Raw genomic sequence first — 5,716 nt, forward strand, 5'->3', positions numbered from 1 at the left:
AAGCCTACAAAAAAATAAAAAAATGAGAGAAAAAGAGAGAAGGGGCAATGTTACTATCCACACTTGTGCTTCAAAGTAGCACCATGTTCTTCATATAGAGAGTCTCTTGAGTTATCACTTACATATACTAGTGGGAATTTTCATTATAGAACTTGGCTTGTATATTCCAACGATGGGCTTCCTCAAATGCCCTAGGTCTTCATGAGCAAGCAAGTTGGATGCACACCCACTTAGTTTCAGTTTGAGCTTTCATATACTTATAGCTCTAGTGCATCCGTTGCATGGCAATTCCTACTCACTCACATTGATATCTATTGATGGGCATCTCCATAGCCCGTTGATACGCCTAGTTGATGTGAGACTATCTTCTCCTTTTTGTCTTCTCCACAACCACCATTCTATTCCACCTATAGTGCTATATCCATGGCTCACGCTCATGTATTGCATGAGGGTTGAAAATGCTGAAGCGCGTTAAAAAGTATGAACCAATTGCTCGGCTTGTCATCGGGGTTGTGCATGATGTGAATATTTTGTGTGAAGAAGATGGAGCATAGCCAGACTATATGATTTTGTAGGGATAACTTTCTTTGGCCATGTTATTTTGAAAATACATGATTGCTTTATTAGTAGGCTTGAAGTATTATTGTTTTTATGTCAAATGATAGACTATTGCTTCGAAACACTCGTATCTTAATATTCATGCCATGATTAGATATGTGATCAAGATTATGCTAGGTAGCATTCCACATCAAAAATTATCCTTTTATCATTTACCTACTCGAGGACGAGCAAGAATTAAGCTTGGGGATGCTGATACGTCTCCGTCGTATCTATAGTTTTTGATTGTTCCATGCCAATATTCTACAACTTCCATATACTTTTTGGCAACTTTTTATACTATTTTTGGGACTAACATATTGATCTAGTGCCCAGTGCCAGTTCCTGTCTGTTGCATGTTTTTGGTTTCATAGAATATCCATATCAAACGGAGTCCAAACAGGATAAAAACGGACGGAGATACTTTTTGGAATATTTGGAAAATCTGGAGGAAAAATCAACATGAACCAGTGTCCAAGGTGGGCACGAGGTAGGGGGCGCCCCCCCCCTAGGGCGCGCCCTGACCCTCATGACCCACCTGTAAGGCAGTTGACGCCCTTCTTCGGCCGCAAGAAAGCTAATTTTCGGGGAAAAAATCACGCCGAAGGTTTCGTTCCAATCGGAGTTACCGATCTCCGGATATAAAAGAAACGGTGAAAGGGCAGCAGAACAGAACGCAGAAACAAAGAGAGATAGAGAGACATATCCAATCTCGGAGGGGCTCTCGCCCCTCCCACGCCATGGAGGCCAAGGACCAGAGGGGAAACCCTTCTCCCATCTAGGGAGGAGGTCAAGGAAGAAGAAGAAGAAGAAGGGGGCCCTCTCCCCCTTGCTTCCGGTGGCGCCGGGGTGCCACCGGGGGCCATCATCATCACCGTCATCTTCTCCAACAACTTCACCGCCTTCACCACCAACTCTTCCCCCCTCTATGCAGCGGTGTAACCTCTCTCTTACCCGCTGTAATCTCTACATAAACATGGTGCTCAACGCTATATATTATTTCCCTATGATGTATGGCTATCCTATGATGTTTGAGTAGATCCGTTTTGTTCTAATGGCTATTTGATGATCAAGATTGGTTTGAGTTGCATGTTTTATTATTGGTGCTGTCCTATGGTGCTCTCCGTGTCGCGCAAGCGTGAGGGATCCCCGATGTAGGGTTTGCAATATGTTCATGATTTGCTTATGGTGGGTGGCGTGAGTGACAGAAGCACAGACCCGAGTAAGTAGGTTGTTTGCGTATGGGATAAAGGGGACTTGATGCTTTAATGCTATGGTTGGGTTTTACCTTAATGAATCTTTAGTAGTTGCGGATGCTTGCTAGAGTTCCAATCATAAGTGCATATGATCCAAGTAGAGAAAGTATGTTAGCTTATGCCTCTCCCTCAAATAAAATTGTAATAATGATTACCGGTCTAGTTATCGATTGCCTAGGGACAAATAACTTTCTCGTAACAACAAACTCTCTACTAAACCTAACTTAGTTGTGTCTTTATCTAAACAGCCCCTACTTTTTATTTACATGCTCTTTATTACCTTGCAACCCTATTCAACAACACCTACAAAATACTTCTAGTTTCATACTTGTTATAGGTAAAGCGAACGTCAAGCGTGCGTAGAGTTGTATCAGTGGTCGATAGAACTTGGGGGAATATTTGTCCTACCTTTAGCTCCTCGTTGGGTTTGACACTCTTACTTATCGAAAGAGGCTACAATTGATCCCCTATACTTGTGGGTTTTCACTTGCCTTGGATGGGACATTTCAAATTGTCCTACTTTCAGCTTATTGCACTACTTGTACCAGTACGCTTCGACGTATTATTCAAATAACCATGCATATTATTAATCTGTCATTGCATTATTTAAGTTTTTCTCTTTCTCTTATATGTCCATTTACGACACTCCGCACCTGCACGCTCGGGTACGGTCAGTATGCCAGGAGCTCTCGTTTATCCCGTAATACGGCGCAAGAAGTCCGAACACTTTCGACAGTGTGGCACCCCGAACTTATATCATTATATGCATCAGCTCCGAATCATGTCTTGGGTCAAATGTTGGGTTGCCCGGCTCCCATGCTTTGGTACCTTACGTTCCGCTATATCGGCTAAGGTAGCGGTGGGAGAACTACTGCGATTGTGTCTCGGTTCTTCTGGATGAGCACCTCAGTAGAGAAAGCCAAAAACTGACTGTCATGATAAGGCGAGAGACTGGTCGCTGTTCGAGAGGTCTCAAGTCCTTAAAGAATTTTTCCGCTTTGGGCGAGGAGTCGTCCCTGTCCGGCTTAGGCGTGTATAGCGCCCCAAATTCGGCCTTCCGAATACCAGGGGCTTCGCCAAAAATTTAAAATCATAGACTTCTATGGCTAAGTGAGAGTGTTAAAGCATTATAGTCTGATTGCCTGGTTCATTGCGCTGAGCACCTTCCTTGAAGGACCCAAAATTGGGGTAAAGAGTGTTCAAATTTACCCCGAACACCCCAGTACTAGTTACATGGGGGCAGAAGCCGACGGCTGGCCAACTCCCAGATTTTATAAACGGCCGCATAGAAGGTAATATTTTAAATTAAGGAAGCGTCGCATGGCGCAAAAGAACTCATTTCATACTACAGGATCACATGGGCGTGTTCATTCAAAAATTACATCCTTGGCACACTCATCTGCCACTAAGCGGGAACCCTTCAGGACGCTTGATACGTCTCCAACGTATCTATAATTTTTGATTGCTCCATGCTATATTATCTACTGTTTTGGGCAATATTGGGCTTTATTATCCACTTTTATATTATTTTTGGGACTAACCTATTAACCGGAGGCCCAGCCCAGATTTGCTGTTTTATGCCTATTTCAGTGTTTTGAAGAAAAGGAATATCAGACGGAGTCAAAATGGAACGAAATCAACTGGAGAAGTTATTTTTGGAAGGAAACACACCTGATGGACTTGGACCCCACGTCAGAAGATACGGGAGCTACCCACGAGGGTGGGGGCGCGCCCCCCTGCCTCGTGGGGCCCCCGTGGCTCCCCTGACATGCTTCTTCTGCCTATATAACTCCAAATACCCTAAAACTTCCAGAACAGACAATAGATCAGGAGTTTCGCCGCCAGAAGCCTCCGTAGCCACCGAAAACCAATCTAGACCCCTTCCGGCACCCTGCCGGAGGGGCAATCCCTCTCCGGTGGCCACCTTCATCATCCCGGTGTTCTCCATGACGAGGAGGGAGTAGTTCTCCCTCGGGACTGAGGGTATGTACCAGTAGCTATGTGTTTGATCTCTCTCTCTCTCTCTCTCTCTCGTGTTCTTGATTTGGCACTGTCGGGGGGTGCTGATTCCACCAACACCTATGGGGACAGGGCCCCTTTCGATTCGGTGGGAGGCGGAGAGCGCACAAAGAGCGGATCGAGGCGGTGCACGTGGGGGGGATTTTACCCAGCTTCGGGCCGCACGGATGCGTAAAACCCTACTGCTGCTTGTTTGTGTGTATTGAATCTTTGCTCAGGAGCGATCGACGCTACCAGACTGAGCGTGGGAGTGTTTCTGGTATCTCCAATGAGCCGAACTGGCCGAACCTCCTCTACGTTGTGCTTGGGCCTCCTTTTATACTTTCAAGGGGTTACCCACATGTGGCAACGTAGACTAGAAGGGTAAAAATGGAAAAGGATGCGGTAGGTGCAGCTACCGCTACTGTGGATACAGTGCACCCTACCTAACTCTGACGGCAGGGGACAAGGGCATTAAATGCCTGTCTGAGTCTCCTAAACAGTGCAAAAGGTGACCGTTAGGAGCGCCACCGTTTGCCACGATGGGCTTCTCTTCATCTCCGCTTGCCACCACGTACCCCTAGCTGCACGGCCTCCTGCCACGTGTGCTTGGGAGAGTCCCAGAGCGACACGTTAGCAGGTGTGCTGGAGCGCGGGCACGAAGTGGGGGTTTCCCGCGGCAAGCTCCTTGCCGCGGCCGTCGTCTTGTCGCGTCCGGAAGCTTGTCGCTCGCCGGATCTTGCCGGGACGCAGGGCGCATCGCGGCAAGCTTTCTTGGTATGCCTTGAGTAGCCTTCCCGGCAAGCTCCTCTTGCCGGGGTCTTGTCTCTTCCCGGCAAGATCCTCTTGCGGGGCCTTGTTTGGCCTCCCCGGCAAGCTCCTCTTGCCGGAGCCTTGGTTTGAGTACTTTGTTCTTGAATGGTCTTCAAGGGATCCATGGAGGGTCTTGGCGGTCACCCGGCAAGCCTTGCCGCGGGGTGCTGCAACTGCCCGTGCACGAGTTCGGGATACTAGGGTACCCCTATTCTAGTACACCGACAGGAGCCCCCGGGCCTGGGCCATACACGGTGCCGAGCGCTGTTGGGCTAGGCCCAAAACAGTGAACTGGCACGCGCGGCCTAGGTCACGCCGAATCTAACTCCGTATCCACCGCGCCCCCCGCAACGGCCCACGTCAATCGAGGCGTCGTGGGAGAGATCGTGGGTGGTTGTTTACTTGGAGGGTCGAAACGTCCGCCCCGTCCCCCTTATAAGCAGGGGAAACAGGGGTATTTCCCCTATCTTCGCCATTTGCTGCTGCAATCTCAGAAACCTCCGCCGCCCTCTTCCGCTTCCAAAGTCGAAAGAGAGCAGCGCTCCGCTCTCATCGCCGTCGCCACCACCAGCGCCGTCGATCTCCCCCATCACCTCCGCCATGCCTCCGAAGTCCGGGAAGGGGAAGGCCACGAAGGCCGCGGCCGGGAAAGCTGTGAAGTCGACCGAAGCGCAGCGGCTTGAGGCGCTATGGAAGGAGCGGGCCACTTTCCCCCCCGAGCTCTCCGCGGAGGAGCTGAGGGAGTGGTACTATCTCTTCTGGTCGACGGAGACGCGGGCGCATCCGCGCACGAAGGTACTCTCCGCCGTCGCCTCGCAAGCAGCTCCAGTTGGCGGATATCCTTTCTTCGTCGTGTTCTTCTACTGCGGGCTCTGCCCGCCATTCTCTGATTTCTTTTGCGACGTCATGAACACCTATGGACTCCACCTCCTTGACTTTACCCCCAACGCCGTCCTGGCCATGGTAGTTTTCGCCCATCTATGCGAAAACTTTGTCAGAGTCCACCCCAACGTAGCTCTCTTCCGCCATTTCTTTATGCCTCGTGTTGAGAG

The sequence above is a fragment of the Triticum dicoccoides genome, chromosome 7A (assembly GCF_002162155.2).
Source record: "Triticum dicoccoides isolate Atlit2015 ecotype Zavitan chromosome 7A, WEW_v2.0, whole genome shotgun sequence".
In the NCBI taxonomy this organism is placed as follows: domain Eukaryota; kingdom Viridiplantae; phylum Streptophyta; class Magnoliopsida; order Poales; family Poaceae; genus Triticum; species Triticum dicoccoides.